The sequence below is a fragment of the Phyllostomus hastatus genome, unplaced genomic scaffold (genome assembly GCF_019186645.2).
Source record: "Phyllostomus hastatus isolate PE091 unplaced genomic scaffold, TTU_PhHast_1.1 phas_contig_62, whole genome shotgun sequence".
In the NCBI taxonomy this organism is placed as follows: domain Eukaryota; kingdom Metazoa; phylum Chordata; class Mammalia; order Chiroptera; family Phyllostomidae; genus Phyllostomus; species Phyllostomus hastatus.
This window is the reverse complement of record NW_025333921.1, coordinates 7,777,496-7,798,746: the sequence shown is the minus strand read 5'-3', so window position 1 is coordinate 7,798,746 and position 21,251 is coordinate 7,777,496.

Sequence of the window (21,251 nt, the reverse complement as noted above, 5' to 3'; positions counted from 1 at the left end):
ACCTGTCTTGGCATAGGGAGATTCATTAATCAGTTCCTGTCACTCACTGCTCAAGGAGCGGCCATTTGCATTGTTTTGATTTGTTAATCTGTTTCTTTTGACTCTTTCAGTCTTTTCAGTTTCCTCTTTCACCATCAACTTCATTTAAAATATGTGGAGCAAGGGACATAAAGGAAAAAATAAACAAACTGGATCTCATCAAAGTAAAAAGCTTCTGCATGGCTAAAAAATAAAACAGCATTAAAATGAAAAGAGAACCAACCATATGGGAAAACATATTTAACAATGATACCTCAGACAAGGGTTTGATCTCCAAAATATATAAAGAACTCACACAACTCCATTCCAGGAAGAAAAACAATCAAACTAAGAAATGGTCAAAGGGCCTGAACAGACACTTTTCCAACTAGGACATACAGAGGGCCCAGAGACAGATGAAAAGATGCTCAGCATCACTAGCCACCAGAGAGATGCAAATTAAAACCACGATGAGATACAATTTCACACTGGTCAGAATGGCCATCATAAACAAATCAACAAACAACAAGTATTAGAGAGGATGTGGATAATAGGGAACCCTAGTGCACTGTTGGTGGGAATGCAGACTGATGCAGCCACTATGGAAAACAGTATAGAATTTCCTCAAAAACTAAAAATGAAACTGCCTTTTAACTCAACAATTCCACTGTTGGGATTATATCTTAAGAATCCTGAAACTTCAATTCAAAAGATCCCATGCACCCTGATCTTTATAGCAGCATAATTTACAATAGCCAAAAGCTGGAAACAACCTAAGTGTCCATCTGTAAATGAGTGGATCAAAAAACTATGGTACATTTACACAATGGAATACTGCACAGCCCAAAGAAAGAAGGAGCCCCTAATCCTCTGTGACAGCATGGATGGAACTGGAGAGCATTACGTTAAGTGAAATAAGCCAGCTGGTGAAAAACAAATACCATATGATCTCACCTATAAGTTGAACGTAATCAACAAAACAAACAAACAAGCAAAATATAACCAGAGACATTGAAATCAAGATCAAACTGGCAATAACCAGAGGGGAGGTGGTAGGGGATTATGGGGGGGGATTGGGGAAGAATTTTCAGGAACATGTACAAAAGACACATGGACAATACCCAAGAGGGGTAGGATCAGGGGTGGGGAGTGGGGATAGCTGGGGTAGCATGGGAGTGGTGGAGGGAAAATGGAGACAACTGTACTTGAATAACAATTAAAAAATAAAAGAAATAAAATATGTGGTGAATCTGTCCTTTGGGTGAGACTTCATAAAGTTAACAGTTATATTCATATACATTCAAAAATTAAGAAATACACATATATATTATCTTTTGTTTGTGATTTATAACTTAATGATGACCACATGAAGATACTCTGAAATATTCAGTTTGGGTGCCAAAGTCCCACTCCAAACCTCTCAAAGTAATACAAAGTAACAGTCAAAGTGATACTTAGCTGAAGACTCAAGAGTAATCAAAGCACAGTAACATTCTGACTCCTTCCATATAGCTACAGACTGAGTAGGTTCCTGAGAGCCTTCTAATTTGTTGAAGATGAAAGCTTTTGTTTTTGCTTTTGCCTTCAATCCTTCCTCGAACTCTATATTTTAGAGGAAATTGCTTTGGAAATAAAATTATCCATTTTTCATGTGAGATAATCTCACAATCAGGAATTGTCTAAGAATATATATAAAATCTAATATATAAAACTACAAAAAAGATAGAAGATTGAAAATTCCTGTTTCCTGAGACATTTATATTTCTCATGAATTAACCAATATTTTAAAAAGTGTTGAGAAGAATTTTCTTTTTTTAAGTTTTTTTTAAGATTTTATTTATTTATTTTTAGAGTGGGAAGGGAGGGAGAGAGAGAGAGAGAAACATCAATGTGCGGTTGCTGGGGGTTATAGCCTGCAACCCAGGCATGTACTCTGGCTGGGAATCGAACCTGTGACACTTTGGTTTGCAGCCCGAGTTCAATCCACTGAGCTATGCCAGCCAGGGCTCAGAGGAATTTTCAATAAAAATATACCAAAAAATCAAAGGAATCATGCAACACTCTTTTAAAAAATATATATCAATAAAATATTTTTTTTACGATTAACTAATTGCATAGGGAATTAACCTGGCCGCATAAGGAGAACAGAAGTCTTTTAGATTTGACTCACTAAGATCATCATGCTTTTGTGATGGACATTATATTGCAGAGCTTGAGTGCAGTTCTTAAGGGAAGGGCACATTTTACTGAACAATTTACTAATAACTCTTTTACTATTAAATGTTTTCCCTCTGCAATTTAATTGTTCTTATTTAAATGTATCTTCTCAGTTGTAAATAGAATGACACTATTGCAGGTGTCAGTGGGAGAGGCATATTTTATATGAATAAATCAATAAAATTTGAATGAGGAACATTTGGAACAATTGTGATGAATATTTGTAAGAGTGTATGATTTTTTTTCCTTCCTAAAAATGCTGCTAAGAACCACAGGGCAAGAGTTTTACAACTGATGAAAGTACATTTAAGGTTATCTTTATAATGGCTTTCAAATTATTTAAATGATAGGATTTATAATGTAGAAAAGCTTGACAAATTCTGGTCACACTAGTTTTTCAAGTGCAATTTTCTACCCCAAAAGTCTGTCACTATCTAATTAAAATGCTAATTAGTATTGACAAGACTTGGAAATTTTACCTAGCTATTATTGAACCCTAATCTGGAAAATGATAATTATGAAAAAGTCTCATATTTCCACACAAGACAAACTGCTGCTTTAATGCCTGCTTAGAGAGGTATTTTCCTGTTAATATTTGATTTTAGCATTAAACTCTGAAATCATTTAAAAATTACTATATTTTATAAAACAGATTGTCATAAATTGCTAACATCAGACTATCCTTTTATTACTCATATTGAGCTGGGGCTTTAACAATATCGATTCTAAGATTATTAAAAGAAGCTCCTTTATATTCTTGACAATTATGTCAAATTACATGCAATTGTAAAGACTTATTGTATATTATTTCCCTTAGTTGAGTCTATTCTTTAGCTTTTCATTCTATAACATCGATTTCTCTCCCCTACTCCGTCACCAGCTCCACATCATTGTGTAAATCATGGTGGATTTCCAACACCTGAAAAAGTTAGCATTCATTTCCTCATTCTTCCTTTTTGAGAATTATGTGAAAAATCTTCCATTTATATTTTCCCTCAGGTTGATTATGTACAAATACAGTTCTGTATTTTTATTGAAATCTAGATCATGTATAGGTTAATATAATACTTATTTACATGTATTGAATTTGAATTTTTATCTGAGTAATTGTATTTCTATTTCTTCAAGACTTTGTTAAGAATGCCACTCTTGCCCTGTCTGGTGTAGCTCAGTGAATTGAGCGCGGACTGCGAACCAGGCTTCTCGGGTTCGGTTCCCAGCCAGGGCACGTGCCTGGGTTGCAGGCTATGGCCCCCAGTAACCACACATTGATGTTTCTCTCTCTCTTTCTCTTCCCTCTCTCTCCCTTTCCTCTCTAAAAATAAATACATAATCTTTAAAAAAAAGAATGCCAGTATTTAAAGTTTTTACATAAGTGTTTACATTTTAAAATTTATTTCTATGCCTTTATGATTTTTGTTTTTTTAATTGCATACATTATTTTTTGAACAGAAAAAACATTTGATTTCAATAATTCTATTTGGCCTTTTTAGTGAAAGTTTCTATTCTTACAATATTTCCAGTGTTCTCAGATTTCTCAATCATACAACTGTACCTTAGTTACTACTGTCTTTAGATAATAAAACATTTAAACCTTCCAATTTTTTTTGCTCACTGTCCTCTTCCATTCTCAAAGCCAGCAATGGCCAGTGAAGCATCTCTCATGCTGCACCAGTCTAGCACTAAGTCCTCTCTCTCCAGCTTTCGTATGTAAAGGAGGCTTGTGCTTGCAGTGGGCTCATCCAGGTATTCCATGAAACGATCTCCTTACTCTAAGGTCAGTGGAAGGGTAACCTTACTTCTACTTTCGGCTTTCTTCTTACCATGCATGTAGCATAATATAGTCATGTTTTCCAGGGTTTAGGACTTGGACATCATTGAGCAGCTATAATTTTGCCTACCACACCCAATTTTTATTTTATCTGGTCTGTTTAGGCTGATAGGTAAATGCCACCAATGTTAACAATCTGCCTGGCTGGTGTAGTTCATTGGATTAAGTGTGGGCCTGCAAACCCAAGGGTTGCTGGTTCAATTCCCCATCAAAAACATGCCTAGATTGTGGCCTGGTCCCCAGATGGGGGCACGTGGGAGCAACCACACATTGATGTTTCTCTACCTCTCTTTCTCCCTCCCTTCCCCTCTCTCTAAAAAATAAAATCTTTTAAAAAGTGTTAACAATCTGAGGTGAAAGGAGAACTCTATTAAATTTTGTTTCACGTATATACATATTAAAATGTAAAGACATTTTCTATAATTCTACTTTTGAGTTCTATATAAATAAAAACTAGGTGTTGAATTTTAACAGATATAATTTCAGTACATACACAGATCACTTTTTCTTTTAATGTGAAAGTTGTATTGCTAAATTTCCTAATATAGAGCTATATATTTTTTCCAAGCAAGAAACTTATTTCATCCTCTAATACTATTTCAAAGGCCTGTTTTAAGTTTTGTTAATTTTATGTTATATTCTTTCATTAATATTTATAGGTAAGACTGACTTACTGTTTCTTGTTTAGAACTATCTTCACTGCTTTTGATGACAAATTTTTTAAAAAAGATTTTATTTATTTATTTTTAGAGAGGGAAGGGATGGAGAAAGAGAGAGAGAGAAAAACATCAATGTGTGGTTGCTAGGGGCCGTGGCCTGCAACCCAAGCATGTGCCCTGACTGGGAATAGAACCTGCGACACTAAAATTTATTTTTTTCAATAGAAGATATAAGCAAGTCTTTTATTCCCATTCTCCACATTAGTATAGAGTAGTGGAACATGAACTTTGTATTAAATGCCAGTATATGCTACAATTCTCCTGTAAAAGAATCTGGACCTGATGCATTTTTAAAGTAAATTTTTGGTATTTTTTCCATTTCTTCTATTGCAATTATCTTGCTTTTTTAAAAAATCTCTTTCCTTTTATTTCATGTAATTTTTAGCCAAATACTGATCAACCAATTACATAAAGGTTTCCAACTTTTTGGTAAATATAAAATGAAATCTAATGATCTGCTTCCCAGTGACAATCAACCAACAAGTCTCATCACAGTATCTGCATTTCTATATTTGATGTCAATCTACATAAAATTTTGAATATCTGCCAATAACAAAGATCCTTACTTATCAAGGTCATGTGGAATGCTAGCAGCTTACCCTATTGAGTGAGTGTGTCTCTGACTGGTGAGTGTAGTTCTCTTTTATTACAGTAAGGATAGATTCAGTTTGTCTTTGGAGTTGAGATATAAGTGTTCTTAAAATTCTTTGATATGTAAAATAAATTTTAAAAGATGCTAAAAATAAGTGGAATAAAATGTCAATAGATGATGGTATCAGCATGGAATAACAATGAAAATGATAAAGCTGAAATTATTGTTTATTTTAGTACATTGGGGATATACTAATTAGAAATGGTCTCTTTAAGCAGAGTAGCATGGTGATTGGATATTGACTTTTTTGACACCACGAAGTTCAAATATTGTTGGATTTTCTGTAACATCAGAGGGCCCCATCATTTATTAAAGTGAATTTTTTCCTGATATGTTTATTATTTATTGGAGGCCACATAAAGATATATTTATGAGAATTTATGAGAATAAGGGCATCCCTAGTTGGCTGACTTTCAGAAGGTAGACTGAAACTGATTTTTTGTTTCATGAAAGTCATATTCACTGAGCTGAACTGTCATTGACTGAACAGTTTGAAACTATTTGAGTGAGTACTTGTTACCATAGCTAAATTAGATATTCTTTTCCTATTTTGGTGGGACATTTTTATTCTCAGTCACTCCTTTTGTGCATCAGGACAAACTATCAAGTATTGTCCAGCTCTTCATTATTGTCAATGCTCTTTGTAGGGGAGGTTTCAAATGGCTTTTGATATTCAGTGTGTGTATCATTAGCATTTCATCCCATTTTTAAAAAACAATTTGCTTTTCTAAGCCATTTTATGTTCACAGAAAAAATGAAAGGAACATACAGAGATTCCTATACCCCATCTGCTCCCATATATGCATAACTGTCCCCATTATCCATTTCTTCCTTAGTTTCTTTGCTCTAATTTATTAACCTACACAGATGCATCATTATCACAAAAGCCCATAGTTTACTACCCCATCCTTCTTCTGTCTCTATAGTCTTGCCTTTTCTGGAGTGTCATCCTGTACATTTGGAATCATGCAGTATGCTTCTTTTACATGGTGACTGATATTTCCCCATGTCTTTTCATGGCTTGATAGCTCATTTCTCTGGGAAATAAGTAATATTTCATTGCCTGGATTAACATGTTTACCTGCTAAAGAATATCTGAGTTGCTTCTAAGTTTTGGTATTATGGATTCCAAATAAATAAATTATGAATAAAACTGCTATAAACATTCATGTCCTGGTTTTTGTGTGGACCTAAATTTTCAACTCTTTTGGATAAATACCAAGAAATGACTGCTGGGTCTTATGGTAAGAGGGTGTTCAGGGTTTTTTAGAAACTGCCAAACTACCTTTCAAAATGTCTGTACCATTTTGCATTCCCATTATTGAAACTGTGGGACAGTTAGCACATAACACTTCTACCCAAACCTCTGCACTAAGAGATTTGATTAAATCTAGACTGGCTTCTACTCACATAAGGCTGTGTTTCTAGGATAATACCAAGAGTCCCATTAAAATACTTGCCTGAGAAAAGTCAACACTGCCAGGAGAATTTACTGTTTGTTTTGGCGAACTTCTGATGATAGGTACATGACTACCCTTTCTTAGAGAATTTCCTAAAAAGGGCTTACAATTGTGAATATGTATCTCCTATAAATCAGTAATGTATCTGTTAAGGACCTGGGGGCCATTCCTTTGAAATGTAATAATCAAGAAGTGTAGTTCTGTCTCCAAGTCACTGTTATGGTACAGATTCCTAACTTCTATAGAAATAGAAATGGAAGGCTCTGTGGTTTAGAAGGGTTTTATTTCTTTCAACAAGAGCAATATCTGTGAGGCTCGGCAATAGATTCCCTCTCACTCACAGCACCTCAATTTTGAATACAGAGATTACATCCCAGTAGTCACTGACCTATTTCAGCACAGAGGAGCCTGCCCACCCTGGTTATATACTCAGGGTCACTACAGCCCTCTCAGGTCTAGCTTACTAGTATTCAGAGTATATTGCTACAAATTCTTTGTTGAGGACTGAGGATCCTGTATAAGGACACCAGTCCACAGGAGTGGACTTAACAAGTATTACATGACACTGCTGCTCTAGTAAAAGCTTCCTGTGGCAATATGTATCTAGCCTGTTCCTGTACTTTGAAATATTTTTAGGTTGTAGTGATGTAAAACATGGATAAATTTTGTTTCTCCCATAAATTCAAAACCAGAGAGAGCCCTTTTGCTAAATAGGGATTAATGGAACCAAAACAAATTTCCAAAGTCAAAATGTTGAGCCCTTAGTTCTATACTCTGCATATTAAGTATTCTTGCTTTTTATAAATATTACAAAGTTCCTTGATGTGACCACTGCTCTAAAATGTAATAGCCAAAACGACATTGCCATAATAATCCCCGATGTTCCTTAATTTTCTTGATTTCTTATTCCTACTAACAGGCCACCTCTACTCTCTCCTGACTGTCACTTTTATGGTGATTTATGTCTTAGTCTGTTTTTTCTCCATTTTCCAATTAATCTAGCCTACATCCCTATTCATGAAGCAGCACTGACAGCTTTGATATTCTGTTTTGATCCAGTCAGAAGGAAGCAGAAGTAGGGCTTATGGGATTGCATTTATTAACTCTGCAGAAGTGAAGAGTAGTGCCCTACACCTTCACACTCACCACTCACTCACTAACTCACTGAGAGCAATTTCCTGTCCTGCAAGCTCCATTCCTGGGAAGAGCCCTATACTGTATTTGTATTGTATCTTTACTGTACCTTCTCTATGTTTAGATACCCAAATACTTACTTCGGTGTGACAATTGCCTGCAGCATTCATTACAGTAACATGTTGTACAGGTTTGTAACCTAGGAGCAAGAGGATGTACCATATAGCCTAGGTGTGTAGTAGGCTGTACCATCTAGGTTTGTTTAAATGAACTGATGATGTTCACACAACAAAATTGCCTAGTGAAGGAATTTCAGAACATAGTCCTCTTAAATGATGCATGGCTATAGTTGATGTTTCAGTATGCTCATGCTTTTCTTCTTGTTAGAACATAGTGGTGACTTCCAAGCTTCTTAAATGCTAGGGTAGTAACTAGAAGCCCTACTTGTTTTCTTAACCACTTATTGAAAAATGTGCCAGGATAGTGGCTTGTCAGAGACATTTAGAAGTCGGGGAAACAGACAGAGAACGCCTGTGATACAAACAAATATGGACAGGAAAACTATATAAGGCAGGGGAAGACAATCCAGAATCACAACTGAAGAATTTCCAGGCTTGATTTAATAAATAAACTCCAGTGAATCCTTGAATCCATCTTCAGTAGCTAGGTTGTTTTTTTAATGGAACTATGAAAAGGATGTTCATGAAAGGAAAATTGGGAGGAGCCTGAGAAAACATCTTAGTAATAATATAAATACTTGGAGACATTGAAATAATGAGGCTAATAATCAAAGTTTAAAGAAAGAGGAGAGGTAAAAAAGGTCAAGTTATGTGGGCATATTTTACACACTGTTGGTATCAGTGGTGTAATTACTCTGCAACATATAATGCAGCATAGGAAGATTACCTTTATGTTGGATTTTTGGATTTTTGGTTCAGGATTTTATAATATTTTAAATCTGACTAACTCATAATTCTCTGTAGGAAGATTCTGTCTTCTAGTGTGACTAGCAGATACTAACAGTGTGACTGCTATATATATTGGTGACTACTATTTTCAAACTAAAACTCTAATTAATTTATTGCTATATCTGTGCAAATATTATTTTAAGCATCATTTTTTAATATTTATTCTTTCCCCTTTAAATAAAAATTTTTAAAGATTTTATTTATTTTAGAGAGAGGGGAAGGGAGGGAGAAAGAGAGGGAGAGAAACATTAATGTGTGGTTGACTCTTGTGTGCCCCCTACTGAGGACCTGTCCCCCAACCCAGGCATGTGCCCTGGCTGGGAATTGAACCAGCAACCTTTTGCTTTGCAGTCCAGTGCTCGATCAACTGAGCCATGCCAGCCAGGGCTAAATTAAATTTTTAACTAATTTCTGTTAGTGGTTGTTTTTTAAATGAAATTTTTGTATCTCTCAAATTAAGAACAGTTTTCTTTGATTTTATATAATACAGATTCATCTATTCAAAATGTGACTAAAAAAACTGTGGTTCCTTTACGCAAAAGAATACTGCACAGCAGAAACAAGAAAGGAACTCCTACCTTTACAACAACATGGATGGAACTGGAGAGCATTATGCTGGTGAAATAAGCCAGGATGTGAAAGACAAATACCATATGATCTCACCCATAAGTGGAACCTAATCAACAGAACAAACAAATGAGCAAAATAGATCCAAAGACTTGGAAATAAAGAACAAACTGACAGTGACCAGAGGGGCAGACAGAGGGGGATAATGGAGGAAAGAAGGGGAAGGGGCAAGCAAAAGAACACAAATAGAAGACTCATTGGAATGGACAATAGGAGAGATTGACTGTGGAGTAGGGTGGGATGGAGTTGGAGTGAGACTAGAGCAAAGGCTGGACATTTGTAACTGAATGACAATAAAAGAATGCGCCTCAGTGATTCCACAGTGTGGTCTTTTTACATAACAGAAAATTCAATCTTTATAAAATGGAGAATAATTTCTTCATTTTATAAATCATTTTTTAAAAATCATATACATTTTAGTTCCAAAAAATTGATCTCTATATCTGTCTATAATTTTTATTATGTTTTATAATGAAATACTCATTTTCTCCTCTAATTGGTTATTGCATATATCATTGAGTTAAAAGTATTCAACCTGCAGTATGATTTGATAACTATAATATACTGTAATATGTAATTTGGAGAGATAAATAAATTCAATATTAATAACCGAAGGTGCCACTTTAGAAGTTGTACACTGAAAACAATTGCATTATATATTTTATACATACTATAATTTATACTGTATATTATATAAAGATGATCAGTAGAAATCCTATAATATCATCTTGGATATATATTTTTTCTTCAAAATTGATTTGTGTTGTCATTAATTTAACTTTCTTGTATTTCAATCCCTTTTTGTTGTTGTTGTCCTTGTTGAATTTTACAACCTACCTTTGTGTTACTTCAGTAGAAAGTTGGAAGATGTGTAATTTTTTGACCACCAAATTTTTATTTTAAAGAGTAGTAGCTTATCTCCTTAAAGTATGCTTACACTTAGAATTTAGTAATATGCTAATTCTCACCATACTTACCTGATATTTATTTCAGTTTCCATTATTTGTATTATTCTATTCCTCCTTTGTGTCTTTCTTAAAATATTAATATTATTCAAACATAGATCTTTTAAATTATTCTCATACTACAGATTCTCTCATTAGATGTTTTTGTCTATCATTGACTATTTGCTCTTGACTCATGCTTTTGTATCCATGTATATACTAAATTCTCTTGGAAACTGCAGATACTTACATACATATACCTGATAGATATTTACCAATATTTCAAAAACATATATACATACAAGTACATATATATACGTATATATTTAAAATTTGGTTACTAATTATACATTTAAATATAGTATATCTTTGAACCATATGGAAGACAATAAATGTACAAGAACAATTTGTATATAAAGTGTTAGAATTTATGTTCAGAAGTTCTATGCATATTTGAAGCATTTTCACCTATATGATAAATGCATAAAATCATGTAATCACTGAATATTATTTAAAAGTTATTGATTTGTTTTTACAATGCAATTGTTAAGGTAAGGTATTTTATTTTATCTAATACATTTTATTGTATATATAATGTTAAATATCTATTAATAGTTCATTGACATTTCCATATTTATTCACTTTTTTTGGCAAGTTTTAGAAGAATTGCTGTATTCCCAAATAATCATGGTTAAGCTCAGACAAGTTTCTTCTACATAACTTGTTTGAGAATTGTTTATGTGTAGTTCTTCAATGCAACTTAAAATTCATTGAATTTTGAATTCAGTTAACAATGGTTTTCCTGCACATTAATATGGAAAGTTGCATAAATTTAATATTAAGAACACAAATGCCCTGGCTGGCATAGCGCAGTGGAGTGAGCACGGGCTGCGAACCAAGTGTTGCAGTTTCGATTTCCAGTCAGGGCACATGCCTGGGTTGCAGGCCCCCAGCAACTGCACATTGATGTTTCTCTCTCTCTCTTTCTCTTTCTCCCTCCCTTCCCTCTCTAAAAATAAATAAATAAAATATTAAAAAAAAAGAACACAAATTGACACATTTAATTTTTTTCTTTAAATTATTTTATTGTTGTTCAATTACAGTTGTCTGTATTTTCTCCCCACTCTTCCCTCTGACCCCCTCCAAACCCACTTCCCTCCCTTGCTTCCACCATTCCCCCTTGGTTTTAACTATGTGTCCTTTATAGTAGTTCCTGAAAACCCTTCTCCCCACTGTCCCCTCCCCCCTCCCCTTTGGCTATTGTAAATATTAAAAACAAACCTGTCCTGTCCTGACAGATGTGGTTCAGTTGGTTAGGCATTGTCCTGCAAGGCAAAAGGCTGCCAGTTCAATTTCCAGTTAGGGCAGGTGCCTGGGTTGGGACTTAATCCCCGGTCGGGTCCTATATGAGAGGCAACCAATCAATATTTTTCTCTCACATCGATATTTCTCTCCCTCTATTTCTTCCTTCCTCTCCCTCTCTCTAAGAATAAACAACTAAAATCTTTTTTAAAAAGAAAACAAATCTCTCCCAACTATGCTAAAAAAAGAAATCTGAATCAATAAAAAAACTATATCTTAGTGAGTATGACTAGGCTTATGATGCAAACAATGTAGTTTGCAGCCTCTTAAACAGGTGATTGAAGGAACAGAAAGTTCAGTGTGTCTGGAAAGTTGATAATTCTGTCAGAATAATATTACTAAAGATTAAAAAAATGAATAAACACCAAGAGATAGTGCAAATGGATAAACAAATAATTCTTAAGACTACAAATATATTCAGAATTTCTGTTATGATGAATTTCTATTAGCATATATACTTAGATATGTTTGTCATCATTATTTAATACAATATGAGCATCTCTCATATAAAGTTCCCTAGAAGATAACGCTAGATATACACTTTCATAAAACATTAAAGTTAAAAAGTTTATAAAACTTTTAAAACTTATAAAAGTGGAAACATTTAAGTTTTTATTTAAAAATAAACTATATTTACAATACAGCATCAATAGATACTGCAATTAATTTAATCACAATGGAAGCCATAGCTAATATTTTTAATAACTTTAATTAGTTTTGAAAAGTCTACAATTCTTATCAAAGTGGAAGAATATTTAAATTCTATATTAAAGGAGAATTGACACCCCTGCCTGGTGTGGTTCAGTGGATTGAGTGCCAGACTGTGAACCTAAGGTCACTGGTTTGATTCCCAGTCAGGTCACATGCCTGGGTTGTGGGCCAGGTCCCTGGTGGAGGAAGCTTGGGAGGCAACCACACATTAATGTTTCTCTCTCTCTCTTTCTCCCTCCCTTATTCTCTCTAAAAACAAAATAATAATAAAATCTGAAAAAATATAAAATAAAAAATATTTTAAAATAAAAAGAATAAAGGAGAATGATAATGTATATCTAATAATCAGGAAGTTTTCAGGATAATTAGAGTATTGGTCCTTCAATAGAGAGAGAGAGGGAGAGAGAGAGAACAAAAACATTATCAGTAAAAATTATAACCATAATTAAATATCATTAGTAAATTGAAGAAGTGCTTTATGAGAAGGATAAATACTGAGACTATTCTCAAATTAGATCTCTCAAATATAATTTAAGTGCATGTCTCTTAGATAAGATATTGAGAAAATAAAGAATAGGAACTCCATGGCTCTATCAGAAATGTAGCATCGGATTCTGAAGATGTCAGCCAAGTAACTGGAACCTGTGCTCACAGGCTTGTGACCTCAGCATGGATTTTCAGCTGATCTTCTGACCATTGACCTGAACAATTAATGAAATCTCAGCTGATATGAATTTTTGAATCCAAGGAGTACAGAAAATGCTTTGCACTATCTAGTAAGAGATTTTATAAGTTGAGGGGGAAATGCCTGTGTGAAACACAGCAAAAGAGAGAAGAGACAGAAATATGCAGCTTAATGGTTCCCTCCCCTCCTGAAGCAGGGTGCTGGTTCCCCACAAGGAAACCACCAACCCTAAGTGGAAGAGACTTGGAAGGATATACAAAATCTGAGAGACTTAGGCTTCACACAGAACAGGCATCACATCCATAACTGCAGTGCCAACCAGGAGAGTTCCAGAGACAAACTCTATCTCCTAAAACTGTCATAGACACTGGCACACTGTGGACAGCCTTCGCCTTTACCAAGTGAGACTGTGTCACTTGGGGAGGTGGAACATGTGGAGAATTGGCCCAGAGCTTGATGCTATGGAGTGGGAGCCACACAGAGACTCTTAAAAGAGGAGCTGAGGCAAGGCTTGTCAGGGACACAGCATGCTCACAGCAGCTTTACCAACAAAGACCAGAGTGAAATTGCAGATTGACCCCACTGAATCCAGCTGCACAAGAATAACAGAAAGGGTGAAGGGTTGGTGGGACCTGATCCAGCATGGCTGGTGAGCAGTGGGCTATGCAGAATGAAGAGTTCAAGTCTAGTCTGCAAGAGTGTCAGGCTGGGGACTTGAGGGCCAGGAACTGAATGCCTGCAATTCATTGCAACCAGGCAGGTCTCTTCTTAGGCAGGTAAGCCCAACACCCACCTGCGGGATTATAGGCTCTGCAGATCAGTGAGGCCAGGCTCAGGAGCCCCTGCTTAGCACATACATGCAGGAAAAATGAGGACAAGCTCTGAAAGGGCCCTTTTTGAACTTGTGTCACACACCATGAGCTACACTAGTTCCTCAGGCCCTGATCCACCAAAACCAGCAGAGCAGAGAGATTAGAGACAGGTACAACATGGAGTGTTGAGGACCTCACCCATCCTCACTCTCATACAGAGCTGCTGTCAACACCAAGCAGGAAAGAGCTGCCTCTTTTATACAGGTTGGCCCCTCACAGGAAATAGATAGCTAATTCACCAGAAACTATACATTATTGGGGACAGAAAAAATTGGGGACAGAAAAAAACCTATGGCAGTGGGGTGGGGAAATGCTCCCATCATCGTAGAAAACTGAACAGCACCCCTGGGGGCAAACCAGGGATTCCATGCTCCCAGTCTCACTAGAGGCCCCCTCTGGAGGCAAATGGAGGTGGTACTAGAAGTGCTCTTTGACATTAGATGAACAACTCCTGGAACATGGGCTGATGGAAAGCCAGCAGGGCAGAACAGTGGGGATCAGCCAAGCCTGAAGGAGACAGCAGCAGACTGTGGATCACTTGTAGTCTCAAACAGGCTCCTAGGACTAGACTAGGGCACCATCTGACATTGCCAGGGGTGGATCCAGAAAGAGAAAGCAATGGCAAGCATTAGACTGTGCTGAGATGAATTCTTCCATGGTCTTCTTTATTATTTGTGTTATTTTTTCCTCCTGCATAGCTTTCTAACATTTTTCTTTTTTCTAAGTTTGTTCCTATTATTTCACTATTTTAATTTTATTTTATTTTAAATCTCATCTTTTACTTTTCCTTTCTCTTAATCTATCTTGCCTTCTTCCTTCCTCTGCTTGTTTTTGTTTTAAATTTTATTTTTTTCCTTTTCTATGACTTGTTTGTGTTTTACACTCTTACTATTTATTTTCCCTCTAGTCTCTGTTTCTTGCCATTAATCATCTCACATTATTTTCCTTTTCTTATAATATCCTTATTCTCTCTCCACCTTTATTAATCTTTGTTCATTGATTGTTGATATAGTGTTTATTTTTGCATTTCTTTAATTTTATTCCTACATGTTCACTATTGTCGTATTCTAAATCTCAAATTTTACTCTTCCCCTCTCCTACTTCATTTTGCCTTCCTCCTACCCTTTCTTTTTTTGTTTTAAATTTTATGTTTTCCCTCTCTTAGCCTGGTTTTAATTCCTCATTCTTATTATTTCTTCTCACTCTATCCTCTCAAAAATCAATTTTCCTTCCTTTAGGCATCTTATAATCTTTCTTTCTTCCTTTTTTCCTAGTTAATCCCTTTTAACTTGTATTAATCTTTGTTCACTTGTCATTGACATTTTTGTGGTGGATATTTTTCTTCAATTTCGTTATTGTTTTTTCAGTATTTTAAACTATTTTAATCTCACATTATACTCTTTCTTCCCTTTCCTTACTTCATTTTGCCTTCTTCACTCCCTTTTTATTTATAATCTAAAATTTATTTTCTTTCTTTTTTGACCTGTTCTATTCCCTACTGTTATTATTTCTCTCATTCAACCCTCTCAAAATGATTCTTCTTTCTATTAGTCATCTTATATTTGTTTTTCTTTTCTTATATTAGCCTTAATATCTTTCCACCTTTATTAATATTTTCTCATTTATTGTTAATAGTGTGGTTGTGGGTGGAAGTCATTTTTATAAGTGTGGGTTTTGTTTCATGGATTGATTTGTTTTGTTCTGACAGCACCTGCACAAAAGAACACTAGATGTGGTGTGCAGTGTGACCCTCAGTCAGCAGGCCAGAGAGAAGACCCAAACAAAGAATTACCCAACAACAATCAAAACCCAATTACAATAGGAGAGTCAACATAAATTGCATAAAGGGCATTCCTAGAGTACTCAGCTCAGGAGATCAAGGAGACTGCACCACTAAGTTCCACAAGTCTCCTAACACAGAAGTCCACACTGTGAAGACAGGGGGTCAAAGTAGATCAATCTAATATGCAGAAACAAACAAAAAAGTCACCTAGAATGGGAAGAAAAAGAAACAACCCCCAATCAAAAGGAAAGGAGGAATCCTCTGAAAGAATGCTAAATGAAATTGAGGCACATAATCTATCAGACACAGAGTTCAAAATGATAGTAATACGGACACTCAAGGAACTCAGTGAGAACTACAAGGAACTTAGCGAGAACTACAACATCATGAAAGAGGACATAGAAACTGTGAATAAGACACGGGAGGAAATGAAGAACACAATATTAGAAATGAAGAATACACTAGAAGAAATTGAAAGTGAGCTAGATAAAGTAGAAGCTTGAATGAGCAAGTTGGAGGACAAGGTAGAAAAAAACACCCAGATGGAGCGACAAAACAAATAAACAAAGAATAATAATAATTTAAAAAGTAGTTTAAGAAAGCTTCAGGACAACCTGACATATAAATATTTGTATCGTAAGGATACCAGAAGGAGAAGAAAAGGAACAAGGGATAGAAAAGCTGTTTGAAAAAGTAATGAGATAAAACTTTCCTAACTTGGTGAGGGAAAAAGTCATGCAAGTCCAGGAAGCACAGAGGGTTCCAATCAAGATGAACCCAAAGAGGCCCCCTTCAATAGACATCATAATCAAAATGGCAAAATTTAAAGACAAAAAGAGAATCTTAAAAACAGCAAGGGATATAAAGCTAGTAACATATAAGGCTATCAGGTGATTTCACAACAGAAACACTATAAGCCAGAAGGGATTGACAAAAGTCATTCCAAGTAATTAAAAGCAAAGGCCTGCAAACAAGACTACTCTACCCAGCAAGGATCTCATTTAAAATGAAAGACAAAATAAAGAACTTCCCAGATAAAAAACAAAAAGGCTAAAGGAGTATCTCTCCACCAAACCAGCATTGCAAAAGATACTAATGAGACTGCTTTAAGAAAATGAAAAAAGAGAGAAAGAAGAACACAGATACAAATGGACAAATGACGATGAATAAGTACCTATCAATAATCACCTTAAGTATAAATGGATTAAATGCTCTAATCAAATGGCATAAGGTAGCTGAATGGATAGCAAAAATCAACACACATATATGCTGTCTACAAGAGATCCACTTCAGAACAAAAGATCTACACAGGCTGAAAGTGGAGGGATGAAGAAAAATATTCTGGGCAAACAGACACTAAAAAAAAAGCGGGGGTAGCCTTGCTTATATCAGACAAAATAGACTTCAAAACAAAGGCCATTACAAGAGACAAAAAGGTCACTATATAATAGTTAAGGGAGTATAGTCTGATAAGAGGATGTAACCCTTATGAACATGTATGAACTGCAAATAGGAGCACCTAAAATGTATAAGGAAAAGTTTAAAGGACTTCAAGAAAAATATCAACAGCAACACAATCATCAAAGGGGATTTTAACACCCCACACTCAACAATGGAGAGATCTTCTAAACAAAGAATCAACAAGGAATTTGTGTCATCAAAATGCACTCTAGATCAAATGTATTTAATATATACAGAATTTTTCACCACAAACAAGCAAAATATACATTCTTTCCAATGCAAATGGAACACTTTCAAAGACAGACCACCTGGTAGGACACAAAACAAGCCTAAACAAATTCCACAAAATTGAAATTATATCAAGCATCTTCTTGGATCATCACAATGGCTTGAAACTAGAAACCAATCTCAAGGGAAAAAAGAACACAAAAATATCCAAAAACATTAAGACTGATTAACATGTTATTAAATAATAAATGAATTAACACTGAGGTCAAGGAAGAAATAAAAAATTATCTGGGAAAAATGAAAGGGAACACACAACAACCCCAAACCTATGGGAAACAGCAAAGGCAGTTCTGGGAGTGAAGTTCATAGCACTACAGGCCTACTTAAAGAAGATAGAAAAATATCAAATAAACAACATAATCCTACATTTATGATAATTAGAGGAACAGCAGCAAACAAAGTCCTGAACAAGTAGAACAAAGGAAATAATCAATATTATGCAGAATTAAAAGAAATGCTGACCAAACAAACAAACAAAAAAAAAACAATTCAAAGGATCAACAAATCCTGGAGCTGGTACTTTGAAAGATAAACAATATTGTCAAGCCTTTAAACAGACTCATCTAGGAAAAAGAGAGAGAGAGAGAGACTCAAATAAATAAAATAAAAAAATAAAGAGATGTTACAACCAATACCACAGAAATAAAAAGGATTATAAGAAATTATTGTGTATAAGTATAAGCCAAAAAATTGGATAACCTGAGTGAATTGGACAAATTTCTGGAAACATATAATCTTCCAAAAATGAATCAAGAAGAAGCAGAAAGCCTAATAACTAGTGAAATTGAAGCAGTAATCAAAATACTCCTGACACACAAAAGCTATGGACAGGATGGCTTCACAAGCAAATTTTACTAATTATTTAAAGAAGAACTAACTTTTGTCCTTCTCAAACTATCCTAAAAAATTCAAGAAGAGTGGACTCCCAAACTCTTTTTATGAGTCCATTAATATCCTAATTCCAAAACCTGGTAATGACACAACCAAGAAAGAAAACTACAGGCCAATATCTGATTAACATAGTTGCTAAAATCCTCAAAAAAATATTACTAATCCTGATTTAGCAATACATTAAAATAATCATACACCATGATCAAATGAGATCCATCCCAGTGATCCAAGGATGGTACAGTATTTGCAAATCAATAAATGTAGTTACCACATAAACAAATCAAGGACAAAAATCAAATGATCATATCGATAGATGCTGAAAAAGCAATTGATAAAATCCATCACTCATTTATGATGAAAACACTCAGCAAAGTTCGGAGAGAGGGAGCATAACTTAAAATAATAAAGGCTATACATGAGAAACCTACAGCCAACATCATACTCAACAGGCAAAAACTAAAAGCTTTCCACCTAAGATCAGGAACAAGACAAGAGTGTTTGTGTTCACATCTCTTATGAAACAGTACTGATCATTCTAGCCACAGCTATCAGAAAAGAAAAAGGAATAAAAAAATACCCAAATTGGAAAGAAGTAAAACTCTCATTATTCACAGACTACATGATAGTATACGTAGGAAATCATATACTCTCCACCCCAAAACTATTTGACCTAATAAGTGAAGTTGGCAAAATAGTGGGATACTGTTAGTGGGATAGTGTTAAAATTCAGAAATTGAAGTCATTTTTGTACACAAACAATGAAATATCACAAACAGAAACTAGGAAAAAATACCCCTTCTACTATAAAAACAAAATAAATATAAAGGACCTAGGAATATATTTAACAAAGGGGGTAAAATATCTGTACTTGAAAAACGATAGAACACTGAAGAAAGAAGTTGAGGAAGATACAAAATAGTGGAAGCATATACCATGTTCATGGATTGGAAGAATTAATGTTATTAAAATATCCACCCTTCCCAAAGTGACCTATAGTTTAATGCAAATCCTATTAAAATTCCAATGGTATATTTAACAGATGTCGTATAAATGTTTCAAAAATTTATCTGGAACTAGAAAAGACCCTGAATAGCCACAGTAATCTTGAAAAAGAAGAACAAAGTAGGAGGGATCACAATACCTGATATCAAATTATACAATAAGTCACCTGTAATCAGAATAACCTGGTACTATCATTAGAACAGACACATAGACCAGTGAAAGAGAATAGAAATCCCAGAAGCATTCTCATGTCTCTATAGTCAATTAATATTTGACAAAGGGGACAGGAGCATACAATGGAGTAAAAATAGCCTCTTCAATAACTGGTCTTGGAAGGATTGGATTGGTAAATGCAAAAAAATGAAACTAGACTTCCAAATTTCACCGTACTCCAGGAAAAACTCAAAATGGATAACTTAAATATAAGTCATGACACCATAAAAGTCCTAGAGGAAAACATAAGCAGGAAAATCTCAGATATCCCATGTAGTTAGGGAAATAAAGAAAAAAATGCACAAATGGGACTACATTGAATTAAAATGTTTCTACACAATTAAGGAAACTATCACTAAAATAAAAGGGGAACTGACTGTATGGGAGAATATATTTTCCAATGATATAATAGACAAGGGTTTGATCTCAAAAATATATAAAGAATTCACCTGACTCAACACCAGGAAGACATACAATCCAGTTAAAAAATGGGCAATAGGCCTGGAGAGACACATCTCCAAAGAGGACACACAGAGGGCCTATAGACATGAAAAGATGCTCAGCATCACTACCCATCAGAGAGATGCAAATAAAAAACACAATGAGATATCCCTGGTCACACTGGACATCATTAATAAATGAACAAACAAAAAATGCAGGTGAGGATGTGGGGAAAAGGGAACTGTAGTGCACAATGCAGACTGGTGCAGCCACTGTGGAAAAACAGTATGGAATTTTTTCAAAAATTTGAAAATGAGCTGCCTTTTTATCCAGTGATTCCAGTGCTGGGAATATACCCTAGAATCCTGAATCACCAATTCAAAAGAATGTATGCACTCCTATGTTCATAGCAGCATTATTTGTAATAGCCAAGTTCTGGAAACAGCCTAAGTGCCCATCAAAAGATCAGTGGATCAAACAAATGGTGATACAATTACAAAATGGAATACTGTGCAGTGGAGAGAAAGAAAGAACTCCTATGTTTTGTGACAACATGGATGAAGTGAAGAATATTATGCTACATGAAATTATCCAGTCACTGAAAGACAATAACTGTATGATCTCACTTACAAATGGTGTCTAATGAAGGTAATAATCATCAAAATAGAACAAGAGGTAGGAAACATGGAACAGACTTACAATGACTAGAGGTGTTGGAGAAGGGAGATAATGGTGGAAGGAAGGGGAAGGGGCTATTCAAAAAACCTATATGAATGACCTATGGACATTGATAACAGCGTGGAGTTCGACTGTGGGCCCAGGGGGTGGGCTGAGCAGATGAGGGCAAAGGGGGAAAAATTGTGACAACTGTAATAGAATAACAATAAAAATTTAGAAAAAAGATGCAAATAAATCAGAAAAAAAGAAGTATAGCATGAAGAAAAAACAGAAGTGCTTTACTGAATCATAAGT